Below are 21,894 nucleotides of genomic sequence, written 5' to 3'. Positions count from 1 at the left end.
TACCTAATGCCTGTACCCCCATTATATCTAGGAAGTAACTAACTTGCTTTTGATTTTACAGGCTGATATGGCTTGGCTGTGTCCCCATCTTGAATTGTATTTCCATAATTCCCACATGTGGGAGGGACATGGTGGGAGATAGTTTGAATCATGGGAGTGGTTTCCCCGATACTGTTCTCATGGTAGTGAAGAAGTTTCATGAGATCTGATGGTTTTATCCGGGGTTTCTGCTTCTGCATCTTCCTCATTTTCTCTTGTTGCCACCATGTAAGAAGTGCCTTTTGCCTCCTGCCATGATTCTGAGGCCTCCCAAGCCATGTGGAACTGTAAGTCCAATTAAACCTCTTTTTCTTACCAGTCTTGGGTATGTCTTTATCAACAGCATGAAAATGGACTAGTACACAGGCTCATAGGTGGAAGGGACTTGCCTTGTCTCAGATGAGGTGTTGGACTGTGGACTTTTGAGTTAATGCTAAAATGAGTTAAGACTTTGGGGGACTGTTGGGAAGGCATGATTAGTTTTGAAATGTGAGGACATGAGATTTGGGTGGGGCCACAAGTGGAATGATATGGTTTGGCTGTGTCCCCACCCAAATCTCATCCTGAATTATAACTCCCACAATTCCCACATGTCATGAGAGGAGCCCGATGGGAGGTGATTGAATTATGGGGGCAGGCCTTTCCTGTGCTGCTCTTGTGATAGTGAACGAGTCTCACAAGAACTGATGGTTTTAAAAATGGGAGTTGCCCTGCACAAGCTCTCTCTTTGCCTGCCACCATCCATGTAAGATATGACTTGCTCCTCCTTGCCTTTTGCCATGATCATGAGGCCTCCTCAGCCTTGTGGAACTGTAACTCTGTTAAGCCTTTTTTTCTTTCCAGTCTTGGGTGTGTCTTTATAAGTAGTGTGAAAATGGACTAATATAGTATACTAATGCAGTATTCACTAGAATGGCTAAAATTTAAAAGTTTCACTACACTGAACATTGGCAAAGGATATGGAAGAACTGGAAATCTGTACTGCTGGTAGGAATGTAAAATGATGCAATTGTTTTGAAAACATTTGAAACATTAAACACATTCCTCTCATATGACCTAGACATTCCACTTGTAGGTATTTCCCCAAGAAAAAAGAAATCATATGTCCACACAAAGACTTGTACATGAATATTAATGTCATCTTTATTTGTAATTGCCTAAAACTGGAAACAACAAGCAAATGTCCATCAGCAGGTAAGTGGATATGCTATGATACTCACATGATACTACACAGCAATAAAAAGGAATGAACTACTGCTACATGAAGCAACATGGATGAATCTCAAAATAATTATGCTGAGAAGACAGGCAAAAAGACAGACAAAAAAATCATACATACTGTATGATTCCATCACTAAAAAAGTCCTAGAAAATGTAAACTAATTGGCCAGAAGGCAAATTAATGGTTACCTTGGGTCAGGGGCTGGTGCCAGAGAGAGATGGATGACAAAGAGGCATAAGAAAGTTTTTGGGGATGATGAATATGTTGGTTATTTTGATGGTGATGATATTCTTATAAATATATATATATATGTCAAAATTCATCCAAGTACACACTTTAAATATGTGCAGCTGATTGTATGTCAGTTATACCTCACTAAAGCTAAAAAGGTAAATAAACAAATAAATGAACATAGTAACCTATATACTGTTTTTTTTTTGTTTTTTTGTTTTTTTATTATTTATTTATTTATTTTACTTTATTTTTTTTTCTTTTATTATTATTATTATTATTATTATTGTTATTATTATTATACTTTAGGTTTTATGGTACATGTGCGCAATGTGCAGGTAAGTTACATATGTATACATGTGCCATGCTGGTGCGCTGCACCCACCAACTCGTCATCTAGCATTAGGTATATCTCCCAATGCTATCCCTCCCCCCTCCCCCCACCCCACAACAGTCCCCAGAGTGTGATGTTCCCCTTCCTGTGTCCATGTGTTCTCATTGTTCAATTCCCACCTATGAGTGAGAATATGCGGTGTTTGGTTTTTTGTTCTTGCGATAGTTTACTGAGAATGATGATTTCCAGTTTCATCCATGCCCCTACAAAGGACGTGAACTCATCATTTTTTATGGCTGCATAGTATTCCATGGTGTATATGTGCCACATTTTCTTAATCCAGTCTATCATTGTTGGACATTTGGGTTGGTTCCAAGTCTTTGCTATTGTGAATAATGCCGCAATAAACATATGTGTGCATGTGTCTTTATAGCAGCATGATTTATAGTCCTTTGGGTATATACCCAGTAATGGGATGGCTGGGTCGAATGGAATTTCTAGTTCTAGATCCCTGAGGAATCGCCACACTGACTTCCACAAGGGTTGAACTAGTTTACAGTCCCACCAACAGTGTAAAAGTGTTCCTATTTCTCCACATCCTCTCCAGCATCTGTTGTTTCCTCACTTTTTAATGATTGCCATTCTAACTGGTGTGAGATGGTATCTCATTGTGGTTTTGATTTGCATTTCTCTGATGGCCAGTGATGGTAAGCATTTTTTCATGTGTTTTTTGGCTGCATAAATGTCTTCTTTTGAGAAGTGTCTGTTCATGTCCTTTGCCCATTTTTGATGGGGTTGTTTGTTTTTTTCTTGTAAATTTGTTGGAGTTCATTGTAGATTCTGGATATTAGCCCTTTGTCAGATGAGTAGGTTGCGAAAATTTTCTCCCATTTTGTAGGTTGCCTGTTCACTCTGATGGTAGTTTCTTTTGCTGTGCAGAAGCTCTTGAGTTTAATTAGATCCCATTTGTCAATTTTGGCTTTTGTTGCCATTGCTTTTGGTGTTTTAGACATGAAGTCCTTGCCCATGCCTATGTCCTGAATGGTAATGCCTAGGTTTTCTTCTAGGGTTTTTATGGTTTTAGGTCTAACATTTAAGTCTTTAATCCATCTTGAATTGATTTTTGTATAAGGTGTAAGGAAGGGATCCAGTTTCAGCTTTCTACATATGGCTAGCCAGTTTTCCCAGCACCATTTATTAAATAGGGAATCCTTTCCCCATTTCTTGTTTTTGTCAGGTTTGTCAAAGATCAGATAGTTGTAGATATGTGGCATTATTTCTGACGGCTCTGTTCTTTTCCATTGATCTATATCTCTGTTTTGGTACCAGTACCATGCTGTTTTGGTTACTGTAGCCTTGTAATATAGTTTGAAGTCAGGTAGTGTGATGCCTCCAGCTTTGTTCTTTTGGCTTAGGATTGACTTGGCGATGCGGGCTCTTTTTTGGTTCCATATGAACTTTAAAGTAGTTTTTTCCAATTCTGTGAAGAAAGTCATTGGTAGCTTGATGGGGATGGCATTGAATCTGTAAATTACCTTGGGAAGGATGGCCATTTTCATGATATTGATTCTTCCTACCCATGAGCATGGAATGTTCTTCCATTTGTTTGTATCCTCTTTTATTTCCTTGAGCAGTGGTTTGTAGTTCTCCTTGAAGAGGTCTTTCACATCCCTTGTAAGTTGGATTCCTAGGTATTTTATTCTCTTTGAAGCAATTGTGAATGGGAGTTCACTCATGATTTGGCTCTCTGTTTGTCTGTTATTGATGTATAAGAATGCTTGTGATTTTTGCACATTGATTTTGTATCCTGAGACTTTGCTGAAGTTGCTTATCAGCTTAAGGAGATTTTGGGCTGAGACAATGGGGTTTTCTAGATATACTATCATGTCATCTGCAAACAGGGACAATTTGACTTCCTCTTTTCCTAATTGAATACCCTTGATTTCCTTCTCCTGCCTAATTGCCCTGGCCAGAACTTCCAACACTATGTTGAATAGAAGTGGTGAGAGAGGGCATCCCTGTCTTGTGCCAGTTTTCAAAGGGAATGCTTCCAGTTTTTGCCCATTCAGTATGATATTGGCTGTGGGTTTGTCATAAATAGCTCTTATTATTTTGAGATACGTCCCATCAATTCCTAATTTATTGAGAGTTTTTAGCATGAAGGGTTGTTGAATTTTGTCAAAGGCCTTTTCTACATCTATTGAGATAATCATGTGGTTTTTGTCTTTGGTTCTGTTTATATGCTGGATTACATTTATTGATTTGCGTATATTGAACCAGCCTTGCATCCCAGGGATGAAGCCCACTTGATCATGGTGGATAAGCTTTTTGATGTGCTGCTGGATTCTGTTTGCCAGTATTTTATTGAGGATTTTTGCATCAATGTTCATCAAGGATATTGGTCTAAAATTCTCTTTTTTTGTTGTGTCTCTGCCAGGTTTTGGTATCAGGATGATGCTGGCCTCATAAAATGAGTTAGGGAGGATTCTCTCTTTTTCTATTGATTGGAATAGTTTCAGAAGGAATGGTACCAGCTCCTCCTTGTACCTCTGGTAGAATTCGGCTGTGAACCCATCTGGTCCTGGACTTTTTTTGGTTGGTAAGCTATTGATTATTGCCACAATTTCAGCTCCTGTTATTGATCTATTCAGAGATTCAACTTCTTCCTGGTTTAGTCTTGAGAGGGTGTATGTGTTGAGGAATTTATCCATTTCTTTTAGATTTTCTAGTTTATTTGCATAGAGGTGTTTGTAATATTCTCTGATGGTAGTTTGTATTTCTGTGGGATCGGTGGTGATATCCCCTTTATCATTTTTTATTGCATCTATTTGATTCTTCTCTCTTTTTTTCTTTATTAATCTTGCTAGCGGTCTATCAATTTTGTTGATCCTTTCAAAAAACCAGCTCCTGGATTCATTTATTTTTTGAAGGGTTTTTTGTGTCTCTATTTCCTTCAGTTCTGCTCTGATTTTAGTTATTTCTTGCCTTCTGCTAGCTTTTGAATGTGTTTGCTCTTGCTTTTCTAGTTCTTTTAATTGTGATGTTAGGGTGTCAATTTTGGATCTTTCCTGCTTTCTCTTGTGGGCATTTAGTGCTATAAATTTCCCTCTACACACTGCTTTGAATGCATCCCAGAGATTCTGGTATGTTGTGTCTTGGTTCTCGTTGGTTTCAAAGAACATCTTTATTTCTGCCTTCATTTCGTTATGTACCCAGTAGTCATTCAGGAGCAGGTTGTTCAGTTTCCACGTAGTTGAGCGGTTTTGAGTGAGATTCTTAATCCTGAGTTCTAGCTTGATTGCACTGTGATCTGAGAGACAGTTTGTTACAATTTCTGTTCTTTTACATTTATTGAGGAGAACTTTACTTCCAAGTATATGGTCAATTTTGGAATAGGTGTGGTGTGGTGCTGAAAAAATGTATATTCTGTTGATTTGGGGTGGAAAGTTCTGTAGATGTCTATTAGGTCCGCTTGGTGCAGAGCTGAGTTCAATTCCTGGGTATCCTTGTTGACTTTCTGTCTCGTTGATCTGTCTAATGTTGATAGTGGGGTGTTAAAGTCTCCCATTATTAATGTGTGGGAGTCTAAGTCTCTTTGTAGGTCACTCAGGACTTGCTTTATGAATCTGGGTGCTCCTGTATTGGGTGCATATATATTTAGGATAGTTAGCTCTTCTTGTTGAATTAATCCCTTTACCATTATGTAATGGCCTTCTTTGTCTCTTTTGATCTTTGTTGGTTTAAAGTCTGTTTTATCAGAGACTAGGATTGCAACCCCTGCCTTTTTTTGTTTTCCATTTGCTTGGTAGATCTTCCTCCATCCTTTTATTTTGAGCCTATGTGTGTCTCTGCACGTGAGATGGGTTTCCTGAATACAGCACACTGATGGGTCTTGAGTCTTTATCCAGTTTGCCAGTCTGTGTCTTTTAATTGGAGCATTTAGTCCATTTACATTTAAAGTTAATATTGTTATGTGTGACTTTGATCCTGTCATTATGATGTTAGCTGGATATTTTGCTCATTAGTTGATGCAGTCTCTTCCTAGTCTCGATGTTCTTTACATTTCTGTATGATTTTGCAGTGGCTGGTACTGGTTGTGCCTTTCCATGTTTAGTGCTTCCTTCAGGAGCTCTTTTAGGGCAGGCCTGGTGGTGACAAAATCTCTCAGCATTTGCTTGTCTGTAAAGTATTTTATTTCTCCTTCACTTATGAAGCTTAGTTTGGCAGGATATGAAATTCTGGGTTGAAAATTCTTTTCTTTAAGAATGTTGAATATTGGCCCCCAGTCTCTTCTGGCTTGTAGGGTTTCTGCCGAGAGATCCGCTGTTAGTCTGATGGGCTTCCCTTTGATGGTAACCCGACCTTTCTCTCTGGCTGCCCTTAACATTTTTTCCTTCATTTCAACTTTGGTGAATCTGACAATTATGTGTCTTGGAGTTGCTCTTCTCGAGGAGTATCTTTGTGGCGTTCTCTGTATTTCCTGAATCTGAATGTTGGCCTGCCTTGCTAGATTGGGGAAGTTCTCCTGGATAATATCCTGCTGAGTGTTTTCCAACTTGTTTCCATTCTCCCCGTCACTTTCAGGTACACCAATCAGACGTAGATTTGGTCTTTTCACATAGTCCCACATTTCTTGGAGGCTTTGCTCATTTCTTTTTATTCTTTTTTCTCTAAACTTCCCTTCTCGCTTCATTTCATTAATTTCATCTTCCAGGGCTGATACCCTTTCTTCCATTTGATCGCATCGGCTCCTGAGGCTTCTGCATTCTTCACGTAGTTCTCGAGCCTTGGTTTTCAGCTCCATCAGCTCCTTTAAGCACTTCTCTGTATTGGTTATTCTAGTTATACATTCTTCTAAATTTTTTTCAAAGTTTTCAACTTCTTTGCCTTTGATTTGAATATCCTCCCGTAGCTCGGAGTAATTTGATCGTCTGAAGCCTTCTTCTCTCAGCTCGTCAAAGTCATTCTCCGTCCAGCTTTGTTCCGTTGCTGGTGAGGAACTGCGTTCCTTTGGAGGAGGAGAGGTACTCTGGTTTTTAGAGTTTCCAGTTTTTCTGCTCTGTTTTTTCCCCATCTTTGTGGTTTTATCTACTTTTGGTCTTTGATGATGGTGATGTACAGATGGGTTTTTGGTGTGGATGTCCTTTCTGTTAGTTTTCCTTCTAACAGACAGAACCCTCAGCTGCAGGTCTGTTGGAGTACCTGGCCGGCCGTGTGAGGTGTCAGTCTGCCCCTGCTGGGGGGTGCCTCCCAGTTAGGCTGCTCGGAGGTCAGGGGTCAGGGACCCACTTGAGGAGGCAGTCAGCCCGTTCTCAGATCTCCAGCTGCATGCTGGGAGAACCACTGCTCTCCTCACAGCTGTCAGACAGGGACATGTAAGTCTGCAGAGGTTACTGCTGTCTTTTTGTTTGTCTGTGTCCTGCCCCCAGAGGTGGAGCCTACAGAGGCAGGCAGGCCTCCTTGAGCTGTGGTGGGCTCCACCCAGTTCAAGCTTCCAGGCTGCTTTGTTTACCTAAGCGAGCCTGGGCAATGATGAGCGCCCCTCCCCCAGCCTCGCTGCCGACTTGCTGTTTGATCTCAGACTGCTGTGCTAGCAATCAGCGAGACTCCGTGGGCGTAGGACCCTCTGAGCCAGGTGCGGGCTATACTCTCCTGGGGCACCGTTTCCTAAGCCCATCGGAAAAGCACAGTATTCGGGTGGGAGTGGCCCGATTTTCCAGGTGCCGTCTGTCACCCCTGGAAGGGGAACTCCCTGACCCCTTGCGCTTCCCGAGTGAGGCAATGCCTCGCCCCTGCTTCGGCTGGCGCACAGTGCGCTCACCCACTGACCTGCGCCCACTGTCTGGCACTCCGTAGTGAGATGAACACGGTACCTCAGATGGAAATGCAGAAATCACCCGTCTTCTGCGTCGCTCGCGCTGGGAGCTGTAGACCGGAGCTGTTCCTATTCGGCCATCTTGGCTCCTCCCCACCTATATACTGTTTTTATACACTAGGAATAACCAGTTAGAAAATATAAAGGAAAAAATGTCTTATTCACCATGCTTATACAACATACAAACAATCTATAATAAATTTAATAAGCAGTGTGGTAGAGATTGTCTGGAAAAGCCTATGTAAGTCTTTGTGAAACCACCTTTGCAAAAACTATGGCCGTGAGAGAAGCCTAGCATGACTGATTCCATCTTGCTTCTGGCTGCACAGGCTGGCTATCCCTGGTCATTCCTGGTTATAGGCCAAGCTAACCATGGGAAGAATTTAGTTTACAGTTTAACTTGAAGGCAATGATGATAACAGTCTCTCCCTAAAACTAACCCCCTCCTTGCTCAGGGACTGAAGCTGCCTTTATAAAAGTAATGAAAGACCACAAGATTAGGATTATTGGGGAGCTGAATTCTGCTAAAATGTAGTTTCTATAATCCCTTACTGCTAAGGAGTCATGTGGCTAGAGGTCACAAGATTTGTGACTTCCCAAAGTGTTCTTATAGGTAACATCAGTATTGTAGAACCTAAGATTGGTCTTTTGAGATGTTTTTCAGACTTTTGGTTTCTGGTAACCAATTGGCCCCACCTGGACCTGTGAATCATGACTCAACTGGTCCCAAGGCCTCCATCCAGAGGCGGAATCAGTGCACAGGGACCCTTTTAAGCCCCCCTATGATTTCATCCCCAGCCAGTTAGTGGCACTCATTCCCTAGCCCCCTGCCCACCAAATTATCCATAAATACCCTAGCCTCTGAGTTCTCTGGGAGGTTGATTTGAGTAATAATAAAATTTCTGTCCTTCTACTTGGCTGGCCTTGCTTTAATTACACTTCTTCTGTACTGCAATACCACAGTTTTAGTAAATTGGTTTTGTCTGTTCAGTGGGAAAGAGGAACCCATCAGGAGATTGCATTTGTAACCATTTGAATCTTTGAAAATCTTCAGAAAAAAACAGATTTGAATAAACAAGAAAACACAATATACTCATGAAGAGACTTAAATGGGTGTAGTGGATGCTGTGATGTGCCACTGAGATTCCCCACTTGGAACGAGACCAAGGCATTCATTCCCTTTGCTGCTCAGAGTGTTGGCTGCCAATGGCTCATAGCTCATTTGTTCTCCAGGAATCTCCCTCAGTGAAAGCCACCTCTCTTAAACTTAAGGCCTCTTCTTGCTGGGTAGTTCACCTCTAGTGAGACTGGTCAACGGGGGGAAGGAAGTTTTTACAAAGGTCTGTCCCCTTGCCTCAGTTTGGGACAACTCTGAAGTTCCATTTTAGCGCTAGAACTCTATCTCCATGGGATCAACTGCTTTGTTGTGACTCCATTACAGTTCAATGCTTCCTCTGCCTGATCCCACTTCCTTACTCCCACATATTAATCCCAAGGGTTCTTCCTAATAAATCTACTTATACAAATCTTCTGAGTAGGCTTCCCAGGGAACTTGACCTACAACAAAGGATAAGGGTGTCAATTATACCCAAGTAAAAGTACATGTTTAATGCAATTTCTCATCAGAATAACAGTGAAATAATTTTATTAAGTGAAAATAGCTAAGAAATTGAGGGTAGGGGCAGGATAAGAACAACCAAATTGTACTTGAAAGACCAGAAATGTAATTTTATTATAAAGCTATGATAATTTAAACAGCATATTAATGAAACGATAATAGAAAAACAGTCAATGAAACAGAAGAGAAAATACCATATTCACTATAAATAACCTCCAAGAGGACATTCTGGAATTTTCTCTCTACTCCCATGACTTTTTGAATCCTGTCTCTTCCTTAAGGATATCAATTCCTTGGAACTGTTTTATTTTTATTTTATTTTATTTTATTTTATTTTTTGAGACTGGGTCTCACTCTGACATTCAGGCTGGAATGCAGTGGTGCAATCTCAGCTCACTGCAACCTCTGCCTACCAGACTCAAATGATTCTCCCACCTCAGCCTCCCAAGTAGCTGGAACTACAGGCTCATGCCACCATACCTGGCTAATTTTTCTATTTTTTGTAGAGACAGGATTTCACTGTATTGCCCAGGCTGGTCTCAAACCGCTGGGCTCAAGTAATCCTCTTACCTTGGCCTCCCAAAGTGCTTGAATTATAGGCATGAGTCACCACACCTGGCCTCCTTAGAACTATTTTTAATGGAAGCTGCTCATTCTCTCATATGGACACCAGTGGTGGTATTTGCATTCCCTCAACTCCCTAATAATTTTATTAGGACATTATTTTTACCTCCTCATACAAAATGACTTATTTTTTTAGGTTCCAGCCATTTTATTACTCCTCCTTTTACTTTTCTCATTGATATTCTACCAAAGTGAGCATTGTACTTCTACATTCATTGAGCACTTTAACACCTGGTTGAGTCTTTCTTCCCACCTTAGCATCTGCTACCATCTTAAGTAAATTTAATATCTGCATGGGCAACACAACTAATACCCTAGCCTCTTAATGCTTTAACTCAATTGCAATGAACTCCAACTTTCTTCTCCCTGAAACCTACTCCCATGGTCATAGTGGCCCCTTCATCATGAGGAATGGCTCTGCTTCTAAAACCTTAAACTCTAACACATCCATGACCACAGTCTCCTCCCTTCCTCTTTTTCCACAACTTTTCTTCTCTTAAGTGTATACCAAAAAGTATCTGAGCAGGCCTCAATCAATTTAGAGGTTTATTTTGTCAAGTTTGAGGACCATGGCCCGTGACATGACCTCAGGAGGTCCCAAGAACATGTGCCCAAGGTTGTTGGGTTACAGCTTGGTTTTATACTTTTAAGTGAGACAGAAATTCCAATGCAAGAAACAAATCTATACTTGCAAGGTATATATTAGTTTGGGACATCTCAAAATGGAGGGGAATTGGGGCTTCCAGGTCATAGGTGGATTCAAAGATTTCCTGATAGGCAAATGGGTGAAAGAGTTAGGCTTTGCGCGAAAAGTTGAGTTCATCATAAAGAAATGCTTGTGTTTATTTATTTATTTATTTATTGAGATGGAGTCTTGCTCTGTCACCCAGGCTGGAGTGCAGTGGCATGATCCTGGCTCACTGCAACCTCCACCACCTGGGTTCAAGCAATTCTCATGCCTCAGCCTCCCAAGTAGCTGGGATTATAGGCATGTGCCACCACACCTGGCTAATTTTTGCATTTTCAGTAGAGATGGAGTCTTACCATGTTGGCCAGGCCAGTCTCAAACTCCTGGTCTCAAGTGATCCACCCACTTCAACATCCCAAAGTGCTGGGATTACAGGTGTGAGCCGCTGTGCCTTGCCAGAAATGATTGAGTTAAGATTAGGGGGCTATGGAAGCCAAGGTTCTTGTCATGTGTGTGAAGCATTCAGGTAGCAGGCTTCAGAGAGAATAAATGGTGAATGTTTATTATCAGACTCTAAAAAATGTTAGACTCTCTAGGAAAAGACCTATTAAGGGAAGGAGATTCTCTATAGAATGCAAATTTCCCTCACAAGAGACAGCTTTGTGGGGCCATTTCAGAATATGTCAAAGAAATATATTTTGAGATAAAATACTTTGATTCCTTCAGGGCCTGTTATCTGTCATGTGTTGAACCTTGCAGTTAATTGGGGTCTCTCAAGCCTACCTGAAGTTTCTTTCTTTCCTTTTGAACTTGAACCCATGTGTTTACAAAGGCCTGATCCCTATCTATTTGGGACAACTATGAAGTTTCATCCCAGCTTCAGAACTCCCCTTATCAGACAGGAATGATATAGCATCATCACAGGAGAATAAAAACTCCAGATAGCAGTTTCACATGACTAGAGGCTATGGGCTTAAGACCCTGAAACACCTGTGTGGACCAAGCGGGCTAAGACCAACTGGATCCAACATGGTGCTGGATTCAACCTAGGTTTCACTTAGATCCTCATTATATGCTCATTAACATACTCAATTACACACCCACCAGTTCCAGGATAGTTTTGGGAACACCCATATTTGGGGTAAAAATGCGTGGCATGGCACCACAGTTCCAGGAAATCTCCATCTTTTTCCGGGAATTTTCATGACTATTCCATACCTTGGTTAAAGAAACCCATGAAGGTAGCAGTCCCAAACTTTTATGTGCGACTCTCTCTTGAGTATGCTTGCACTCCCCTTTCTTGAGTATGTACTTTTCACTTTGCAATGCATTTCCATAGTTTCACTATTTTCTGACTTATCTTTGACTTTCTTCTCATGATGGTGTCAAAAGCCTGGACACTGGCTGGGGTTGAAGTCCCACCAGCATTTGGGGACCTACCCTGGTATCACCTGGACTCATAGACTACTCTCAATTCCTTCCAGCCCATGCTCTACAATGCTGCCAGAGGAGCCTGTCTAAATGATGGCTTTCATCAAGGTATTCATCTGTTAAGGCATTTCCTTATCACCCTCATCATGAAGCCTAAACTCACTGGTCTGGCACACAAGGCCCGCCATGGTCAGACTCCAGACTTCCCCTCTGACTGCTCCTCTTCTCAATCCTTGTGTTCCCACCATGATGACGTGCATAATGGTTTATGCCCTCATGAGTTGCATATCCTGCTGCCTCCACCTGGGAGACCTCCCTACACTCATCTTATCTCTTTGCAGACCTACTTCCCCAGCCAGCACTGATTACTCCTCCCTGAAAATCTCCATTGTCCCTCATACATACCTAAGGCACTCGATGTGGAAACTATTTCAGTGTTAGAGTCACCTACCAGACTGTTAACATGTCATGTTCAGGGAGTTGAGAGTGCCATCTTCGAAATTATGTCACTGCACCTATCACACAGTATGTGACACAAAGCAGATATTAGACAAACAGCTTGGCTGAAAACGAGGAAGAATGCAAGGAAAAAGGCTTTGGGCTTGGATTCCAACAACCTGAATCCCAGTCCTAGCTCCATTACTTACCTGTTAAGTGACTGAAGGTGGTGATTTTCTTAATCTTTCTTTCTTTCTTTTTTTTTTTTTTTTTTGATATGGAGTTTCACTCTGTTGCCCAGGCTGGAGGGCAGTGGTACAATTTCAGCTCACTGCATCCTCCACCTCCTGGGTTCAGGTGGTTCTTCTGCCTCAGTCTCTTGAGTAGCTGGGATTACATGCACGTGCCACAATGCCTGGCTAATTATTTTTGTATTTTTAGTAGAGACAGGGTTTCACCATGTTGGCCAGGTTGATCTCAAACTCCTGACCTCAAGGGATCCACTTGCTTTGGCCTCCCAAAGTGCTGGGATTACAGGCATGAACCACCACACCTGACCAATGTTTCTGATACATATTTACTTCCACCTGGAAATAGACATAGGAATAGCTACTCTACAGGGTGGCTTTAAGGAGAAAATGAGAGAACAATGTGAAATGCACAAGATAGTTCCTGATATACAATGAGTCCTCTGTAACTTTCAGGTTTCCTTCTTGTCTTTCTTTCCTCCTTACCTTTTGTCTTCTTCCCCATCATTTGCTGTTTTTCCTGTTGCTTCTCATCTCCCCCTCATGCCTTTGGAACAGCAACAGGAAGAAATACAACCGACTTTGAGCCTAACCATTAACAGCTTCAAAGTGTTCTAACTTCCAGCCCATGACTCAGCCAGGGCTCACCTCATTGCTGCTCCACCTTAATAAATAGTTGACCTTTTAGCTCATCTAACAAGGAAGAGTTGCTAGAAACAAACTAAATGTTACTCATCTGGGTGTGTCCTGGGGTCTCCCTAATGAGGAACCTCCAAGAGTCTAAGCACTTCACTTAGCAAGCCTTGCGGGGGAAAGAAGCTGTGGAATTTCTATAACCAAACCCAACTCCATCCTCAAAAATACACTCAACACTGACGTGGACATTGAAATCCAGATGCTACTTAACATCATTTAAGTTGTACCAATGGAAAATAAAGGGATTATTCCAGTGATTCAGAAAAGAAAATGGGTTGGATACAGAGAAATCACCAATTTGTAAATTTCAACCGGATTTAAGCTTATGCCAGAGTTTCCTGGATGCTTATTTTGCCTAAGAACATGATTTAAAGCATCGACCTGTAGATTATATCCTTACATGCAGACAAGAATGACATTGAAGGCTTAACATGGAAGAAGGAAGAAGCAGGAAAGACGGTAACTAGAAGTGACCTAGAATAGTAAAGCGCAAAAGAAATGTAAGGAAACAAAAGGGTAGAAGAGACTCATCAGTAATTATAGCAATTCCATAGGGAGTATAATCCAATTCCCATTTGACATACTAGAAAACTGAGGCTCAGAGAGATTATTAAATAACATATCCAAAGTCACACAGGGAGACATTAGTCACATCAAGTTTTCAAACCAGGTCTGTCCAAGTCCAAAGCCCATGTTATTTCTAATCTTTCAGGTAGTCTCAAAGAAAGCATAGTAAACACATATAAAATGAATCTACCAGGTTGCCGAGGGTTTTTTTTTAGCTTTATTCATCATCACCTGGCAGAGAAATATTTTAGAACATTCGAAACCATTAGGAGAAGACTCCCGTTTCCAGTCCAGCGTGTAAGGAGCTTGGAAGTCGTCACTCTGTCCTAACAAGTAAAAAGCTGAACAAACTACAATTCAACAACTCTTCTTGGGTCCATCAGAGGATTAAGGTCACAGGTCATATTGCTTGGAGAGACAGACAGGCAGGTACAGAGAACCACAGCTTACTCCAGGGGAAACCCATGAGCAGAAACTTCTGCAGAAACAAGTAGAGAAACCTGAAGTGTAAGTAACGAATTGCTGGAGATTCAGAGTGGACAAGTCGAGAGTAAAAAGTTTCAGGGGGGTGCCCAGTCTTAGAGGGGAGCACTCCCACTTTTGTGAGTTTTAACTCCAGTGGCTCTAAGAGATTCTCAGAATGAAGATCAAAGGGAAAAAAAATCCCCTCATGCTTCCAGAAGCGGAAGAGAAAAGAAACCATGGTGAAATATGTGAGAGCACTTTGTTCTTCACAAGGTCTGCCCTCAGGAGAACCTCTTGCACCAGAGCCTAAGTGACCTGGGAAAGGGAAATACCCAACTCTAGCTCCCTCTAGCCATCCCTTTCCTCCTAGGGGGGGAAAAGTGAGAAGCACGCTTCAAGTGCACAGTCCAGAGGTATAAGCTTACTAAAAGACTGAGACCTGTTCATGGGACCATAGAGCGCTTCCCCTCCCTCCACACCTTACCACCATACCACTAAAGGTCGACTTACAGCAGGTTTTTTTTTTTTTTTTTTTAACCCAGTATAACGTGTCCACTTTCAACAAAAAATTGAAAGGCACACGAAAAGGCAAAACAAAAAAACAAACAAACAAACAAAAAACCCCCCACAGTTTTAGTATACAGAATGAGCATCAGAACCAGACTTAGGTAAAACAAGGTTGGCATTATCTGACCAGCAATTTAAAATAACATTGATTAATATATTAAAAGTAGACAGGATGTAAGCCACACCCTTGCTTGTAAAGCTCTTTGTGAGAAGGTAATAATTCTTTGCATGTCACATTTCAGCTTACAGCTAGGTAATACCAATATACATACACACTTGGGAAAAGTGAGCAAGAAAAGAAAATGTGACTGGGTGTGGTGGCTCACGCCTGTAATCCCAGCACTTTGGGAGGCAGAGGCAGGAGGATTTCTTGAGCCCAGGAGTTTGAGTCCAGCCTGTGCAAAATAGTGAGATCCCTGTCTGTACAAAAAAAAATTTGTTTTAATTAGCTGGGCATGGTGGCACATTGCCTGTAATCCCTGCTACATGGGAGGCTGAGGTGGGGGAGGATCACTTGAGCCTGGGAGGTCAAGGCTGCAGTGAGCTGTGATTGTGCCAATGCACTCCAGCCTGGGTGACAAAGCAAAACCCTGTCTCAAGAAAAGAAAAAAGAAAGAAAGAAAAGGAAATGCACTGGGCGAGAGGCTGGCACAGAAGGTGGCAGAAGTAATTTGTAGGGATGCTATAGGGCATTGTGCCATAAGACTTTGAATTTACCTGTGTATTACGTAGACATATACCTTGATAGGGCTCCCACATAGACATTGACTGAGATACCTCTGGGCTCCATCTAAGGATGACCTGGCATTGTGGGTTTGGTATCAGTAGCTGCAGTTTCCCTGCCAGGCTAATATATGGCATGACTTGGGGCATTATTTCTGGAAGCTCAGCTTCAAATCTTTTCTTTTTTTTTCAGAATGTCCAAAATACTGTAAGCTACCTAAAATCCTCTAATAAATTTGTTTTCTTCCTAACAAATAATACTGGCCTTGCTGAGAACCAGATCCAAGACATTCTATATTTTTTAAAAGCTTATTTAGAAATATAGAGGCAACTGTTAGGGAAACAATGGTTAAAAGAGTTCAGAGTGGCTGCTTCAGAGAAGCAGCAGTCGAGAATAAGGAAGGATGGACATAGTTGACATTTTTTGTTAAAAACCTGGTAGTACGGCTGGGTGTGGTGGCTCATGCCTGTAATTCCAGCACTTTCGGACGCTGAGACAGGCAGATCACCTGAGGTCAGGAGCTCGAGACCAGCTTAGCCAACATGGCAAAACCCCGTCTCTACGAAAAATACAAAAATTAGCCAGGCATGGTGGCACGCGCCTGTAATCCCAGCTACTTGGGAGGCTGAGGTAGGAGAATCTCTTGAACCTGGGAGGTGGAGGCTGCAGTGAGCCGAGATCACTGCAGCCTGGGCAACAGGCACTCCAGCCTGGGCAACAGAGTGAGACTCTGTCTCAAAGAAACAAAACAAAATGAAAAACAAACAAACAAAAAAACCTGGTAGTACCAGATGGCTTTTTATCCTATATATATATTTAAAAAATATATTTTTCTAATAAAATAAAAAAGGTTTATGGGAACCATTAAAAGAGCATCATTCACATGAACAAACTCTCAGGCTAGTAAATGTAGAGGAAGATGTTTGATAATGCAGTGCAGTAAGTGGTATAGAGTCCTGGCTTCTACAGGTTGAAGAGGTCCTTTGAAGGTCCTGGTCCCTCAATCCAATTAGGTTCTCCCTGAACTAGAATATGCTTCCATTCCATCCCACCCGTCCAGAGCAACATCCAGCCCTCCTCATCTACCACAGAGCAGAACAGAGAGATGAGTCCATGTCACTGCCTGCAAAGCAGGCAGTGACTGTGTTGTGAGAACTTTGCCATTAGGATTTAGAGCAATGACACCAGGAAATGAAAGTGAAGGACAAAGGGGATGCTGTGTGGGCAATGCAAAACCAGGGGCACCGGACAGGGTCTGAGTGGGACTAAGCAGAGAGGGACCTTCCTCTGCCGTGTTTGGCTAAGGAATTTCCCTGAGGTTCCAGAGAGAAGAGATGGGAAGCTCACAATAAAATTAGACTGTGATTACTCTTTTTACAGCTGAGGAAACTGAAGCTTAAAAATGTTAAACAACCTGCCCAAATCAATCCAATTGTTGAAGAAGAAAACAAACACACCTCAAATACTGCTGTCAGCATGGTCATTTGGAAACCAGCATGCCTGTTGGGATTCAACAAGCATTTATTGAGCACCTACTAGGTGCTAGAACCCCTGGTAAGTATTTGTGCACATAGCCAAGAGGTATAAGAGCATTCATGTCCTGCAGCCTCAAAATCCTTCTCCTAGGCATCATCCAAGAAGCAATCTAGCAGACCAGAAAAGCTATAGTCATGAAAAGGTTTCTACCAGCATTATCTATTTGGGAATAGTTGGAAACAACAGAAATAGCTAAGGGTAAATTAAGACTATCTTTTTTTTTTGAAACAGGGTCTCATTCTGTCACCCAGGCTAGAGTGCAGTGGTGCAATCACGGCTCACTGTAGACTTGACCTTCTGGACTCTGGAGTCAAGTGATCCTCCCACCTTGGTCTCCTGAGTAGCTAGAAGTACAGGTACTTGCCACCATATCAGAATAATTTTTTTTTTTTTGTAGAAACAAGATTTTGCCATGTTGTCCAGGTTGGTCTTGAACTCCTGGACCCAAGTGTTCTGCCTGCCTTGGCCTCCCAAATTGCTGGGATTACAGGCGTAAGTCACTGCACCTGGCCAAGGCTCAAGGCTTTAAAGGCATTTTCTATGGCCATAACACTTGTTTTTATAAAAGTTATGTAGAAAAATAAGAAGAATCTAATGCACTGCTAACCTTAAGTATAAAACAATTGTATTGCTCTATGATAACTGTAGAAAAAATGTATATACAGATACTCCTCAAGGTTCAATGGGTTACACCCCAACAAACCCGTTGTAAGTTGAAAATACGATAAGTTGAAAATACATTTAACACACCTACCTTCCAAACATCATAGTTTAGCCTACTGTATTAGTCAGGGTTCTCTAGAGGGACAGAACTAATAGGATATATATATATATATGAGTTTATTAAAGAGTATTAATTCACTTGATCACAAGGTCTCTACATAGGCCATCTGCAAACTGAGGAGCAAGAAAGCCAGTCCGAGGCCCAAAGCTGAGGAACTTGGAGTCCAATGTTCGAGGGCAGGGAGCATCCGGTGTGGGAGGAACATGTAGGCTGGGAGGTTAGGTCAGTGTAGTCTTTCCATGTTTCCACATTTTTCTGCCTGTTTCATATTCTGGCCATTCTGGCAGCTGATTAGGTGGTATCCACCCAGATTAAGGGTGGGTCTGTCTTTCCCAGACCACTGACTCAAATGTTATTCTCCTTTGGCAAGACCCCCACAGACACAAGCAGGATCAATACTTCGCATCCTTCCATCCAATCAAGTTGACACTCAGTGTTAACCATCACATATACCATTGCAGATTTAATTTGCATTTCCTTAATGACCAGTGATGCTGCACATCTTTTCATCCTTCTGGCATTTAATATCATTCTACAATATTACGATTGAAGACCACATAGTGTTTCATTTTAGAGGTATCACAATTTAGTTAACCGATTCTTTAGAATAGGACTTTTCGGCTGCTTATGATTTCTCTTTGGTTATTATAAATTTTGTTGAGATAACTATTTGTATAATTAAATCTTGGAGTTACGTCATTGACTATTTAGACTAAAATTCCTAGATTTCCAATCTGCCTTCTTGTTTCAGTTCTCATACTGTATTATTGTATGTATGTATTGTATGTATTGTATATATTGTATTATTGTATTATCTCATACTGTGCTTATTGTATTTAGTTTTGTCAGAAATCTAACTTTCTAATTATTTCTACAAGATTTTTATTGATTCAATTGGATTTTATAGGTACACAAATAAATAACATATAAGTAATGATATTTATTTCCTTTGAATAATCATGTCTTGGTTACTTTTTCTCTATCCAATTTCATGAGTGAGAACTCAAATAATAGTGGTATCTGTCTTTTTGCTGACTAACATAGTCGATTTAGTATCATAATAAGATATTGGCATTATAGTATTAATTCTTTAAATAGACTTGTATTCCATCCTAATTTGCTATTATTTTGTTAAGAAGTTTACCTTTAAAGTAGTTACATGTCTTTTTTCACAATCATTTAAATAATTATGAGTCTTACCTTTTCCCCTTTTTACACATAAAAATAGAATCAAATCTATAAACTATGGTCTAATTTTTAAAAGTGAACTTAGCCTTTTAGAGTGAGCAACTTGCCAAGTGTTTAATATCATTCTACAACATTCTGATTGAAGACTGCATAATATTTCTTTCTCTTTTCTTTCTTTTTTAGACAGAGTCTTGCTCTTTTGTCCAGGCTGGAGTGCAGTGGTGCAATCTCGGCTCACTGCAACCTCTGCCTCCTGGGTTCAAGCAATTCTTGTGCCTTAGCCTCCCAAGTAGCTGGGACTGCAGGCATGTGCCACCACATCCAGCTAATTTTTATATTTCTCATAGAGTCAGGATTTCACCATGTTGGCCAGGCTGGTCTCGAACTCCTGGCCTCCAGTGATCTGCCTGCCTCAGCCACCCAAAGTGCTGGGATAATAGGTGTGAGCCACTGTGCCCTGCCTGAAGACTGCATAGTATTTCATTTTAGAGGTATCATAATTTAGTTAACCAATTCTCTATTACAGGACTTTTAAGCTATTTATAATTTCTCTTTAGCTATTATACATTTTGTTGAGATAAATATTCTTGTAATTAATATTGGGGTACATCTCTGCCTATTAATTTAGGTTAGAATTCCTAGATTTCCAATGGTAGATCAAGGAATCTGAACATTTTTAAGGCTTTTGGTTATTCACTATGACTTTTCTCTCAAGAGAGTTAGCGGATATTTGCATGCTTACCAACATTCTAATCTATTCTGATGATTTAATAGGTGATTAATGCTATCACAGTAATTTGCATTTGCCTTTGAAAACACTGAATATCTTAAATGTGTATTTTATTTTTATTTTCTGTTTAAATGCTTTATTTACTTTCTGTCTTTTATTGTATGTTCAGTTGGTCCTCATTATTTGTGGATTCTGTACTTGCAAATTCACCTACTAACTAACATGTATTTGTAACTTCGAAATCAGTCAATACTCATGGTGCTTCCATGGTCATACTCAGATATGTGCAGAGTGGTGAAACATTTGGGTAACCTGACTCCCATGTTCCCAGCTGTGGTGGACCAAGACAACAATCTGCCTCTTGTTTCAGCTCTCACACTGTAAACAAGGACCCTTTTTGTAGTCTATTTAGTTCCATATTTTTTTTTTTGCATTTTTGTGCCTTTTGTTGGTGATTTCACTGTTTCAGATGGTCCCCAAGCATAGCACTGAGGAGATGTCTAGTGTTCCTAAGCACAAGAAGGCTGTGCTGTACCTTATTGAGAAAATACATGTGTCAGATAAGCTTCACTCAGGCATAAGTTATAGTGCTTTTAGCCATGAGTTCAAGGTTAATGAATCAGCAACATATATTAAATAAGGTGTCTCCAAACAGAAACACACATAAAGCAAGGTTATGTACTGATCAGTTGATGAACATATGACCAGAAAGAGGTTTATAAGCATGTAATGCTGTTTTTTCTTTTTGTTTTTTTCCATCAAGGAGCAATGGCTCAGTATTTGCAGAGTCATGTTTGCAGTGGTTTTATAAAACATAACTACCATAGGCCGAGTGCGCTGGCTCATGCCTGTAATCCCAGCACTTTGGGATTACAGGTGCACGCCACCATGCCCGGCTAATTTTTGTATTTTTAGTAGAGACTGGGTTTTGCCATGTTGCCTAGGCTGATCTCGAACTCCTGGCCTCAAGTGATCCACCCATTTTGGCCTCCCACAGTGCTGGGATTACGGACATGAGCCACCGTGCCCAGCCCAGAATATTTTCATAGGTGCTATGGCACTTGTATTCTCTTTAACAATCCTCTAATGGGAGGTCTGCCCAGCGTCCTTGGTTTCCTATAAACAGTAGGGATAGATGCTTTAGAAACCTCCTCGGATCTTAAGGAGGGGAAGTTGTCAATAGAAATAACCATTACCAGTTCAGCAGTGCATAATTCTGAGAGGAAAATGGAGACTGTTAAAGCTACGGTAGGTGGAAGAGAGGGAGGGAAATTTTACTTTTGTCCATTAAAAGTAAAATTTTAACGGTTAAGGGGTTGTCTTTTGAACCTGGCTCTGTTTGGGACAGTTTCTACACCTGTAGTTTTACGTGGCAAGATCATGGTGCTGCTGCCTGGGACATCAAGCCCAAACCCCTTGTCACCCCATCCAGGTACCTGTTTTCCTAATTACCACATGAAAGCTGGGGGTGAGACCTGGGAAGGGGAGGTTATCTGAAGGATAGCTCGGTGCTTCTCACTTGATTATCTGTGCTCCAATCTCTATGAACTTGCGCCTTGAGGCTAGGATGAGGAGGCTGCCAAACCATAAGAAGAATTTACAGAGCCAGTTTTTCTAGTCTTGGAAGGAGAACTTGGGACATTGACATGGAGAATGGTGATGGCAGGCAGATCAGTCGTGATTGTGCTGGTGGGCAGGGGGTGGCTGTGGGGCTCTTATGTCACACTGCTTTTTATGCAGAGACTTGGGAGTGCTTTAGCATACAGAAGAACAGCACTAGGACCCAGAGAGCTGGTCCTAAGCATCACAGAATCCCAGTCTCTTCAGCAATGGCTCAGCCAACATGGGCCCACACGAGGTCATGAACCATTGGTTTAATGGCTCTGTGC

General features: G+C 41.2%; 1 long non-coding RNA gene across 1 annotated transcript; it reads left to right on the top strand.

Annotated features, from left to right (window-relative positions):
- Nucleotides 1-1,145: 1,145 nt before the first annotated feature.
- Nucleotides 1,146-19,025, top strand: LOC134761844 (uncharacterized). The gene is made up of 3 exons (XR_010140998.1): nt 1,146-1,233; nt 17,148-17,321; nt 17,535-19,025. It is a non-coding gene; the product is annotated as an uncharacterized LOC134761844 (long non-coding RNA).
- The last annotated feature ends 2,869 nt before the right edge of the window (nt 19,026-21,894 follow it).

Source organism: Pongo abelii, chromosome 7, assembly GCF_028885655.2.
Source record: "Pongo abelii isolate AG06213 chromosome 7, NHGRI_mPonAbe1-v2.0_pri, whole genome shotgun sequence".
Lineage (NCBI taxonomy): Eukaryota > Metazoa > Chordata > Mammalia > Primates > Hominidae > Pongo > Pongo abelii.
This window is presented reverse-complemented; position numbering and strand designations above follow the sequence as displayed.